The 13,766-nt window shown below is 31.6% G+C and overlaps 1 long non-coding RNA gene across 1 annotated transcript; it reads right to left on the bottom strand.

Moving 5' to 3' along the window:
* Positions 1 to 9,847: 9,847 nt before the first annotated feature.
* Positions 9,848 to 13,402, bottom strand: LOC133200410 (uncharacterized). Its single transcript, XR_009722927.1, has 3 exons — positions 13,292 to 13,402; positions 10,769 to 10,882; positions 9,848 to 10,670 (listed from the first exon to the last, which is right to left on the bottom strand). It is a non-coding gene; the product is annotated as an uncharacterized LOC133200410 (long non-coding RNA).
* Between the last annotated feature and the right edge of the window lie 364 nt (positions 13,403 to 13,766).

A 13,766-nucleotide genomic window follows, 5' to 3' on the forward strand; every position in this document is an offset into this window, starting at 1 on the left:
CCAATTTTACTTCAACTGAATGGAGTATGTAGCTACAATTGTTAGTCATCTATACCCCACCCCTCTAGATAGCTGATGATAATTCAGATCATGTTATATATGCAGAAATATTAATTTGACTTTTCTAAACAAAATGAGGATGGATCATTTACTTTTTTCATTCTTTAAGGTGTTGGACCAAGACTTTTTTAAAATCAATAATTATTATTTTTTGCACTGGTCCCACCCTGGTGATAAATATTGCCTGGACCATGAGTTCGAAGGTCAGGGGCATACTGATTTTGTCATGTCTGTTATTTTTCATAAATTTAATCTTTCCTACATTTTTATGAGAAGAACAATAAAGAAATTTGAAAAGATCTTTATGAGATCTAATTTCCTTAGCAATCGCCCATTTGTTTCATGAAGTTTTATTTCGGTAGGGTCCAAATGTTAATGTTAACCTTTCTTATAACTTCTGAAAAAAAGGTTTGAGACTTTATTTTGGATTTTTGGCTTTTTGCACATTATTTACCCAGAGCTAAATCAAAGAGGATTACAATTATGGAAACTATACATTCTCTATTTAATAGGTTTCTCTTTTTGACACCAGCTAAGAAAAATTATCTTGATTTTTTAAATAATGACAACTGTGAAAACTTATTTATAATATGTAATAAAACGAACCTAAGAATGCACAAACTCTTGCTCTAATAGTCACAGAACATGTTTTCCTTTAATGGGGATAAAACTTTTGTATCAAAGATGAAAGATACATGTATAGTACAATAGTATAGTACCTTTTAATTTTTGTTACTTAAACTTTAAAACTTTTAGAAATGAACACTTCATATCAAAAGCCAACAATTACCCGGTACTGCTGTTTTACCTCTGCAGGCATGCTTATAAATCTATCCTTGAATTAACGACCACGAGATTAAAAAGACATGTCTATGGTAATTTTAAAAAGCGATGTTGCCAGGAAAACAACTTACAATTATGAAATTAACATTGTCTAATTAATTCCAATATATTTGGTAAAATTTCATTTTCATTAATTGAAGTATTAAAAAATTTATGCATCTAAAGGTTAAAACGTACGAAAGCCGGATAGGCTCATTTTTGATAAGACAAAAAAAATTAGCTCGTTATAACGAGATAATTATCTCGTAATAACGAGCTAGTATCTCGTTATAACTAGTTAGTATCTCGTTATAACGAGTTAGTTATCTCGTTGTAACAAGATAATTATCTCGTTATAACGAGTTAGTTTTCTCGTTATAACCAGTTAGTATCCCGTTATAACGAGTTGGTATCTCGTTATAACGAGTTAGTATCTCGTTATAACGGGTAAGTTATCTCGTTATAATGAGTTAGTTATCTCGTTTTAACGAGTTAGTTTTCTTGTTATAACGAGATGGTTATCTCGTTATAACGAGTAAATTATCTCGTTATAAAGTGTAAGTTATCTCGTTATAACCAGTTAGTTATCTTGTTATAGCCAGTTGGTTATTTCGTTTTAAAGAGTTAGTTATCTCGTTATAACGAGTTAGTTGTCTTTGTTATATCGAATTAGTTATCTTGTTATAACGATATAATTATCTGGTTATAACGAGTAAGTTATCTCGTTATAACGAGTTAGTTATCTCGTTATAACTAGACAATTATCACTTTATAACGAGTTAGTTATCTCGTTATAACGAGTTAATATCTCGTTATAATGAGTTAATATCTCGTTATAACGAGTTAGTTATCTCGTTATAACGAGATAAAAATTGATTTAAAGTGTTTAAATATCTAAGTAAAGAATAGACCATTATTATAGGAAATATACAGAAGCGAGTCGATCAAATTTGTTTGAAGTGTGTGTGTTTTTATGGAACAACAACATACTAGTTTTTTGTGTTATGCCTTTGATTATTATTGTTTATTGAAAAGACCGAAGAGAAATATACGGAAACATATGACCGCCTCATGTTGTTGTTTTATACCTTAAAATTGCAGAATTAGTGTCATCTTCAAATGGAATGTGCATAACGTGAAAATTTTGTCAAGGAGATCAAAAACAAAAAGATATACTCTGGCTGCTTTAACTGCCCTGTTCAAGCTTTGTTGACTTTGTTGAAATTATAATTTTTGCGTAACATTTGTCGCTATAAAAATGCAAAGAAATAATCCCATTATTTTATATATTCCGGATTAAAAATGTCGATATACCATTTGTAAGGCTTTAACGTCCATATTTTGATAATTCCTTGCCTGTTAACAAGGAATACAGATCAAAATTCAATGTCTGACAAAAAAATAAATCACGTTGTTTTTATCATCAATTCCTCCTTTCCCTCAATAATAAATATGATGAATTTAATTTCAAGAACTAATACTGTACTTATCACTTAATAATTTATATATTTCTTTTGTTTATTAAAATTATTAATATTTACCAATTTGGCATGAAATCTCATGTACAATATGTAATTTTTGCCTTATTATCAATGTGGTAGAATAAAAAACTTTGGGGGCTCTTTATTCTACGGAAGGCAAAATAAAAAGGTGAAGGTCAGCAGGCTGAATGTAGTGCATGTAGGAATTCACATGCCTCACTTTGATAGTAAAAACAGTTGACGTGTTTGTGATCCTTTTTGGGTATAGAATGAAAGTTTAATATCTAAAGTTTACAATATGATACGCTTTATTTAAGGTGTATTTCAAGCATAAATTATGCCTAGAAATATGTATTGTATCGTGAGAAAGAATTCTTGATATTTTCACTCTTGCTTTGCACTCATGAAAATAAAAAAAAAATTCTGTCCCACTCGTGAAATAAATTTCATATCAACTACAAAACATTGAATATAAATTTCATATCAACTACAAAACATTGAATATCCTCTATTTATTAACCCCCCTCCCCCCAAAAAAAAAATCACCAATCTCTTTTTGAAATAAAAATTATATGCTTGCAAAGTATACATAATAAATATTGTGATGAGGAAAATAATTAACGGCAGTATCTCAATGTTGTATTAATAATATACATGTAGTATTAGGCCTATTCGTTGATCAATCCTAAGTAATAATCGGAACTGGCTTAGTAAAATCTGTAAACTTTTTTTTTGTTTTGTAAACTCTGGTTTGATGTTTTGTCACCATGTGGTAAACATAGGATCCGCCAAACAGACGTGAATCTCATATAGGTTTACAGTGAATCATGACAGAATATTAGATAAAATGTCAATATCAGCAGATCAGCTCTAACGTCGTATTACGTAGAAAGGATGTTATATCATTTTTGCTTCATCATTCCCCATCATCGTGGACAATCTGCATAAGCTTGGTCACAAAGTTCAATTGGGAGAGGAGGGGGGGGGGGGTAAACCAAGCAAAATATTTGACAAGCAAAAAGAAATTTGATATTTCAACTACGAGTATTTGCCATTATTTACTCAGGTAAAAAAAAAATCTGGAGGAAGGGGCACAAAGATACTCTTGTCCGCCCCCTTTTCAAAAGTGGTGGTTGGGACATTAGCCCCCTATTAAAACGCCAATGATCTAACTGCTGATGTCTCACCATACCCCTTCTTCAAAACAATTCTGAATTTAAAAAATAACATATGTATCACACTGTAATCGTATATATTATTATATGTTGCATGAACACCTGCGATATGTTGCACTTGTATTGTCTCTCATATCTAATTTTAGCGGTATAGAAATTGATATATGAAAGTGTATAAGTCGTCCAAAACATGTCGAAATAGTGTCATTCATCCGAAATAGCTGTCATGAATAATTTGACAAAGTTTGAAGCAAGTATATTCGGTAATATTATTTTAAGAAAAATATCGCATCCTAATGCAACAATTTGAGTAGACGTTCACGAATTAATGTGTAAATGTGTTCGCCTTAGAGTTGCTATACGTATCAAAATATGATTATTGACAACGAGATAGTTCAAGATATAATCATAAGTAAACCCCAGAGCAAATTAAATTTTCAACCATTTATCAATTGTTCAAGTTAAATTTGATTGATAATTACTAGCTAATAATTCAATGGCATTAAAAACTACAGCCATTTTTACTCCTATATTGCTATTAAATCTCGAAATAACGAGAAAACTATCTCGTTATAACGAGATAACTTACTCGTGATAACGAGATAATTATCTCATTATAACGAGATACCAACTCGTTATAACGAGATAACTAACTCGTTATAACGAGATAACTATCTCGTTATAACAAGTAATTTTTCTTTCTTATCAAAAATGAGTCTATCCGGCTTTCGTAAAAACGTTCTGAAGTAGGTTCAATTAAACCCTTTTAAAATATATACAAAAATATCAGTAATTAATTAATTGTTCTTTTTTTATTCGGAAGGGGGCGGCGGTAGGAGGATGCAGTCATATGCTACTTTTAATATGCCCCCTGACCTTTTACATTGTAAAACCTCGGGTATCAATCGTGAATCCAAGCATTTTTTCCAATGGGGGAGGGGACACGCTCATCAAAAAAATCTGATTCAAAACTCGTGGTGACTCCATGAGCACCCCTCCCCCTCCTGATCATCTGCACATGCTTATGATGGAATCTGGAAATAGGAATTTTAATGAAACACTTGTTTTCAAAAAAAAAAAAAAAAAGGAAAAAAGATAAATGCTTAGAATTGAACTACAGACATCTTTACTTAAGGCCAGACGACACTTTACTCAATTATATGTTTTGTATTGTATACCTTGGTATTATATCAAAAATTATTCATAATTGTCATTGTCTTGTGATTTCTTAATTGTTTTCAATATGTTTAAAAATAAGTACACCAGTAATTGTAACATTGGCAATTCAAAAGATTACCTATATGGATTATATAGGAAATATCACCCTCTGGTATCTTGCCCAAATGCCTGATAGGGTACCTCAATTTTTGGTGAGGAAACTTGTTTAAGTAGCAATACTTCAATGGCAAATTCTTGGGAAAAATTATATATTTTTGAGAAACGCGTCGTCTGATCTTAAGATATTCCTATGACGTTTTTGGTTTACACACCAAGACGTATCTTAAGATATTCCTAAGATACATGTATGTCCTAAAAAATATCCTTAGACACGTCTTAAGACAAATCTAAGGATTATTTTTTTACATGACATGAGCAGTATGTGCACTGATGCGATGCGAAATTTCGTTCACAAGTGCGTGACTAAAAGAACAACAAACAAGTTGACAAAGAAAACGCAAGGCATGCCCATTGCTAAATTTGAATTATCTTTTCTCCTCTTCAGAAAGAAAGGTTGAAAATGTTGATAGTTCCGAAATTTGAGAATCGCCAAGTCAGTTTATAATGGTCGCCAATTTCGCGACTTCTAGAAAATTTTAGGCGTCAATCAAATATTTTAAGCCCCACGGCGACTAAATTAGTCGCCAATTAGAGCCCTGAGGACTAAGGTTTGTTTTTCTTGCTATTAAATGAATGAGTCAACCATTGTTTCGTACATGTTCTCATTAGTTAAATAGATGAATATGAGAGAGAGAGAGAAATTTTCACGGTATGGAAAAATCATAATTGCTCCCTTTTCCTTAAGACAAATGCGATACTCTCTCACATTTCGACCCCTACATCTACCGTATTCTGAATTCTATTGTCTCTATATTTTTTTGAAGATTTTTTCTTTTGAAAGGGGAAAAAAAATCATGAAATTCAATTGATTTCTTTGACTACTTTAATTAACTAAGTAAAAATTAACTAAAGTAGTCAAAGAGATCAATTGAATTTCATGATTTTTCCCCTTTCAAAAAAAAATCTCTAAAAAAAATATAGAGACAATAGAATTCAGAATATTATGGTAAAAAAAAATACAATTTGAAAAAAGTTGATGACCCCCATACAATTCCCCAAACTGACGTTCTGCACGTCTAGTTGACTCGTGTCAGGTGCAGGACTAACCCTCAAATCACAACCAACTATGGTGTCCATAAGATTATTAAATTTCTGTAACACAAAAATGGCCCACACACAGTTTATCACATCCCACCCCGACCCTTATCAAATGAAAATGATCTGATTGACACAGCATTAGGTTTTAAGTAAACTCTGTGTCTAGTTAGATTCTTCTCTCTGATACAGCTATGGCTCACACCAGAATTCCAACATTTTTCTCCTTGTGACCTTGTCTAAATAATACCTGATAAAAGTCATAACACAAAATATTTTCTCTGGAGACTGTGTTCAAGTAATACCAGGTCAAGGTCATGACAAACCCATGGTCATGTCCATCTCTGTGTAAGATATAAGCAGAAGCCATATAAATGCTTTTTCAAAGTTATGGCCATGACATGGCAATCCCTCCTCATAACATAAACAGACAAGGCAATTCCTATATACCAGGGCCAAGCTTAAAAAATTCTTGTTTTGCAGTTGTCAACCTAAATTTTTAGAATGGGCGGTATTTTTTTTATTTTTCTAAAAAAATGTAGTTTTCAAATATGTTTTAACTAACAAAAATAGGTTTACTTAACATAAGCTCCTCTTGTTATAAGTCGCTGATTGATAATACCAAAAATCGAAAATGAAACATGCAGTTTTACTATCCTGAAAGCTTGAAGCTTAAAAAAAAATAATACAAAATAGCTGGAAAAAGTTTGGGTCAGGTGCATTTTTAGTGGGTCACTAGGCAGCTGAAAAAAATTATTTTAGGCCCAGGCTCTTCATTTGCAGGGGTAAGATAACACTGATAAGGTAACACTTTTATCAGTTAAAGATTATGTATTTATTTCTCAAAGTGAGGAAAACACACATAATAGTATTCACAATCAAGTATTTTACAACAGTGACCCACAAACACGAACAGACAAATATCTATATCACATATTTAAACTGATACTGATCCAAAAACTATAATCAGACACATTCTAATACAAAAAATCTTAAAATAGTGAATCACATTCTATGAAAGTAATGATTACTCAGTGATCAAGAAACCATAAACACATGCATAATTGAACTGCCATAACCAAACTTCTACAATGTTTTGAACAAACATTCTATGACAGTGACCCACAATCCATGAACAGACACATACATGTATATATGACAGTGTTCAACAAAGCATGAACATTTTCATATATATGTATGCATATACACAAATGTCTTTACTCAAAGGCACAAAAAGTCATGAACAAAATACAGGAAAAATGTTAGAACAAACAATCTATGACAGTGACCCACAACCCATGAACAGACACAAACACTTATATATGACAGTGATCAACAAATCATGAACATTTTCATATATATGTATTCATGTACACAACTGTCTTAACTCAAAGACACAAAAAAGTCATGAACAAACTACAGGCAAAATATTAGAACAAACAACCTATGACAATGACCTACAATCCATGATAGAACAAACAATCTATGACAGTGACCCACAATCCATGAACAGACTCATACATGTATATATATGACAGTGATCCACAAACTATGAACTTTTCATATATGTATGCATATACACTAATGTCTTTACTCGAGGACACAAAAAGTCATGAACAAACTACAGGAAAAATGATAGAACATATCATGATATTACAACAATATATATCATGATATTACAACAAACAATATATGACAGTGACCCACAATCCATGAACAGACACAAACACTTATATATGACAGTGATCAACAAACCATAAACATTTTTATATATATGTATGCATATACACAAATGTCTTTACTCAAAGGCACAAAAAGTCATGAACAAAATAAAGGAAAAATGTTAGAACAAACAATCTATGACAGTGACCCACAAACCATGAACAGACACATAGATGTTTATATGACAGTGTTCAACAAAGCATGAACATTTTCATATATATGTATTCATGTACACAACTGTCTTAACTCAAAGACACAAAAAAGTCATGAACAAACTACAGGCAAAATATTAAAACAACCTATGACAATGACCTACAATCCATGATAGAACAAACAATCTATGACAGTGACCCACAATCCATGAACAGACACATACATGTATATATATGACAGTGATCCACAAACTATGAATATTTTCATATATGTATGCATATACACAAATGTCTTTACTCGAGGACACAAAAAGTCATGAACAAACTACAGGAAAAATGATAGAACAAACAATATATGACAGTGACCCACAATCCATGAACAGACACAAACACTTATATATATATGACAGTGATCCACTAACCATGAACATTTTCATATATATGTATGCATGTACACAACTGTCTTAACTCAATGACACAAAAAAGTCATGAACAAACTACAGGTAAAATATTACAACAAACAATCTATGACAGTGACCCATAACCCATGAACAGACACATACACGTATATATGACAGTGATCAACAAACCATGAACATTTTTATATATATGTATGCATATACACAAATGTCTTAACTCAAGGACACAAAAAGTCATGAACAAACTACAGGAAAAATGTTAAAACAAACAATCTATGACAGTGACTCACAACCCATGAACAGACACAAACACTTATATATGACAGTGATCAACAAACCATGAACATTTTCATATATATGTATGCATGTACACAACTGTCTTAACCCAAAGACACAAAAAGGTCATGAACAAACTACAGGCAAAATATTAAAACAAACAACCTATGACAATGACCTACAATCCATGATAGAACAAACAATCTATGACAGTGACTCACAATCCATGAACAGACACATACATGTATATATATGACAGTGATCCACAAACTATGAACATTTTTATATATATGTATGCCTATACACAAATGTCTTAACTCAAAGACACAAAAAGTCATGAACAAACTACAGGAAAAATGTAAGAACAAACAATATATGACAGTGACCCACAACCCATGAACAGACACAAACACTTATTTACATGACAGTGATCAACAAACCATGAACATTTTCATATATATGTATGCATATACACAAATGTCTATACACAAAGACATAAAAAAGTCATGAACAAACTACAGGAAAAATGAAAGAACAAACAATCTATGACAGTGACCCACAATCCACCATGAACAGACACATGCATGTAAATATGACAGTAATCCACAAACCACATATACATGTATGCATATACACAAATGATACAAAAATACATAAACAAACTACAGAAAAAAATTGTAAAATGTTAGAACAATAAATAACCGTGACCCACAATCCAAGAAGTTGAACCAATATGACAATGACCCACAAACTATACACACTATGGGACAACCAATATACCAATATATAGAAATATTTACCTCCTGGAGAATATTGATATACAATTCAAGCTTTGATACTATAATTAACAAGCATTTTGACAATCTAAAAATTAATTATTTATTTTTAGAACTAAGGTTTGATTTTATTAACTTTGTTAGTGTAAAAATCCTTCAAAAAATCACACAAAATACGAAATCTGATGTACAGGTTCTAGACAGACATTACTTGAAAAATTGATGTCACTTTATAATTCTTTTTTTCCTATAGAATAGATATATATTTTATCACCTCTGGCTTGTGAACATGACTGTTTAGTCTTTATTTATCATTTATTGCATAAATATTTACATTTCCAATGTCTTTGTCCGAGATAAAATTACAAATTGTAAAAATACTTTATTTCTACATAAATCTACTGGTTCATCGATAGGCGCGGTTAAAAAAAAATCACGTGCGGGGCGGGACAAATAGAGACAGAAGCGGGGCTATTAGCACAGGAATTTGCAGAATCAGGAGCATGTAAATATAAGGAATAACTGTCAGATTTTTTGGATTCATGACGATGATCAATCGATTGGCTTGCGTGATAATTTTATGCATAAACGCCTTCGGCGTTTATGCAAATTATCACGCAAGCCACTCGATTGATCACATCATGAATCCAAAAAATAAGACAGTTATTCCTTAAATGAGTTTTAATAAAACATAATTTCACCACGCGAATTTAATTTCTTGTTCATCGCACATCTGGTGAAAAAAGTAAGAGCGGGCAAGAGATTAAATAATAATATTATTACTTTTTTGTACACAAAATTTTTAGGCATAACATGAAAAAAATTGAGTGACAATTATATTTTTTCTACTTTTTTCTGATTTGTAGAGTAAACAGATTTAAATTATCAAAAATAGAGCGGAAATAAAACAGAAACTGGCACAGAATTTCCCAGGTGCAGGAGATTTAAATTAATATTATTTGTATAGCTTTTTTCAAATAAGAGCGTGCGGGTCCGACAAGCAAAACATTAAATTGGAATGGCCTTTGTATTTGATTTTATTTATGAAAATTGATAATGGCACATGTCACATATTCACATCAAAACTTATCACATTATCACTTTGGGAATTGCAAAGCAGTGTATCAACAGACTTTTCATATTTGAAACTAATTATTTTTTTTTTCTGCATAATAAAGCATAATTCAAAATGTACCGGTAGTATTTTCAGATTAAGATGGACTTAACTGTAGAAAAAGACAGTTTTATATTCAGTCCACATATCAGCTTCAGAGCAAATAATTAACCACACACACATGAACACCATTAGGGTCTTGGCTTATCTGCGGAAAAAGTTTATATTCTGCAAAATGGTCTTCACTGGTTTGTGGAACATGTGCAAGTTTTCCATCAGGGTCTGCCTCAATAATCCACTCTAAGGAACATGCAAAGAAGAACTGACAATGTAATATAAGTTATGCTACAAGTCTTGTATTGAAATTTCCTCCTATATTTCAGAAGAGTTACACATACCTGTACTAAATTGCCTAAGCTGTTGAACATGTGAATTTACAAGGTCCTGACTAGTCTGTACAATCTGTGGAACATGTAGAAATGCTGCAACAGGGTTTGCCTCCAAAATGCTTCCTATAATATATGTGCAAAACAAAATTAATTGTGATTATATTTATGCCTGCAACTACATTCAGATACCTTTAATGTACGCTATTTCGATGCATTTTGAATAGAAATTTAACATGCTATTAAATAAATGTTTTTAACATAAAATAAATTAATAAAAAGTATCAAATAAACTAATTGTTTTTTTATATAACACTAAACAGCAAGGGCAATGGGTACCCAGGTGTAAATTGTACAATCAACTGAGAAGTCCTATTAGGTAGACCCTAATTGTAAGGTCCATTATGACAATTTATCAAAGGATCTTGGATCAGGCTAAACAAGAAATATACTAAACTTCAAAGTTCGCAGAAATGTTCTTTCTATAAATATCTACTTGATGGGTTTTACCTACCGTATTATTTAAGAAATTCAATTCTGACTAAGTTTCAAAAATGTATATCAAAGTCAAGATTATCTTCACACCTTTTAGCTATTGAAACTGGATATAATAAAGCAAACAGATCCCACTGGAAAGGTTTTTTTGTGTCATACTTGTGTCGAGGATGAATATCACTTTCTACTAGTATGTCCTGTTTATCGAGATTATCAATGCAAATTATTTCTTTTTAAAAAAAACATCCATACGTATAAATTACTACAATTGTTCAATACTAAGAACTTTAAGGATATGTGTAACCTAGGTAAATATATTTATTATAGCATGAGGCAAAGAGGTGATCCTGTACATATAATCAAATATCAGCTGTCTCATTTAAAGTCATCATTTCGTAAGTTCTATGGTTGATACAATGACCTTGTCAGCAAATACAATTTATCATTGAGTCAAATGCTGACTGACGTTTTTCATACTAATTGTTAGACCATTATTTACACACTGAATTGTTGACGGATTTTTCCGTTATTTCCCGATCATGACAAGGAGCACACGGCGGGTGTGACCGGTCAGCAGGGGATGCTCACTCCTCCATGGCACCTGATCCCACCTCTGATGTTTGGAGGTCCGTGTTTGCTCTGCTCCTATTTTGTATTGTATAATGGACTTTTGAGCTTGAATACTGTTCGTTATCTCCATATATTTCATATCAAGGTGATCTTGTAATCCAATAATAATAATCACTCTAACCTTGTCTTAGAGGTATTATTTTCAATAATTTACTTTATTTAGGCCAAAAAAAAAATAATAGTCTTGTTTTTTTTTAAATTTTGGAAGAAAAAAATCTCGAATTTCCGGAATTTCATCGTTCTGTCACCATAATCGTTTTCTGTGTTAACACAAAACAAGCATTTCATGAAATTCTTGTTTTAAATGTGGACTTTCATAGAATACCACTTGAGTTTAGTCAAAAGACATGAAATTTGATTTTAAAAGACAATATTGACCTGTGACATGTTTAATTTTATCTTCTATTAGTTCATATCCAAAAAATGTTGTCAAAAAAAAAAAAAATAAAATGAAAAAATACAATAAAATAATTTTCCTACCTACCTACCCTATTTTTTTTTTCAGGCTGGTAGCAGGAAACAAGACTATTTTTTTTGGTCTTATCTAAAATATGGATCACAAAAAGATGTTGTTTTTTCCCCATCAATTTAATTAATTCATCATTTTCACCAATTGCTATTTTCCTATTCTTGGAAAAAAAGTTCACAAATTAATATATTTCAATGTACGTGATGTAAACTTCAGAAACTTGCATCTGCTGAACATCAATTTTAGTGCCCTTGTAATCGTAGATTCGGGGGTATATAGTTTTTGCCCTGTGCATCCATCTGTCTGTTTGTCCGCAAAAAAAATCATTAATCATCAAGTCGTAATGTTATGACAGCATGCTTTAATAGTGACTACTTATACAGTTTGATGGAACCACGGACCTATACTATACGTCCCTGACAGAATGGCATCCAAACGTCATAAACTTTTTAGAACCTGACCTTGTTATTGAAACATTTGGTCAATTGCTTGCATATTACAATAAGTGTCAAACTTGGTATTTTCTTTTGAATAAATTTTAATTCTAGGATCAGTCTTCTTGTGTTCCTCTGTGTACTGTACAACCATAAGGGTGGTTGTATTAATAAAAATATTTCCTTAAACCTAGCAAATTGTTTATAGTCACAGTAATACCTTACATCTTTGATTTAGTAAAGACATAAAACATACAGGGTGTTAGTTCCTTGTTTTACTAGTGTTATTCACAAAATATTTTCATTATGGCAAGTGAAATATTCTGAAATGGTGGCCAAAATTTTTTTTAGGTCCTCATTTAGTGACCTGAAAGTAAGTGTGACTTGGAACACTGTTGGGTAAAACATTTTTCATCTCTTGACCTCTCAAGAACATTGAAAAAAAAAATGCACTACAAAGAGGATGGAGCGTATCAAATTTGAAAATCCATTATTCTAAATATTTACCTGATGAGTGATGAACTCCAAGGAAGATTGTCCATTGGGCATGGGATCACCATAGTCATATCTGATCTCCTTCCCTCTATCAATATCCCTTCTTGCAAAGAAAAAGCCTGGAGTAGTTGTTATACACTTTTAACTTCTCATAACATGCATAAGATGGGGTTGTCTATAGCTGCATCATTAACCTACTTTCCAAGCCTTTGGAAGCTGTCAGATGCATCAATGCTTGTAAAATGATAATGAAAACCATAAATAAAAAGTTTAAAGTTACATATAAACAAAATAACATATATGATGAAATATTAGGACTGCAGGAACAATACAGGTTTTATGCAACAATCACAATATAGTAGTCACAATATATGAATCACAATGTATTTTTCCAAAAATAATTTTTGTTTCATACAATTTGCAAGAGTAATAAAAATCCCTGCCACTGCATGATATTGTTCAATTATCGTACACATTTTAGAGTGCA

Source organism: Saccostrea echinata, unplaced genomic scaffold (assembly GCF_033153115.1).
Source record: "Saccostrea echinata isolate AGI-Se365-2 ecotype Australia unplaced genomic scaffold, CSIRO_AGI_Sech_v1 ptg000039l, whole genome shotgun sequence".
NCBI lineage: Eukaryota > Metazoa > Mollusca > Bivalvia > Ostreida > Ostreidae > Saccostrea > Saccostrea echinata.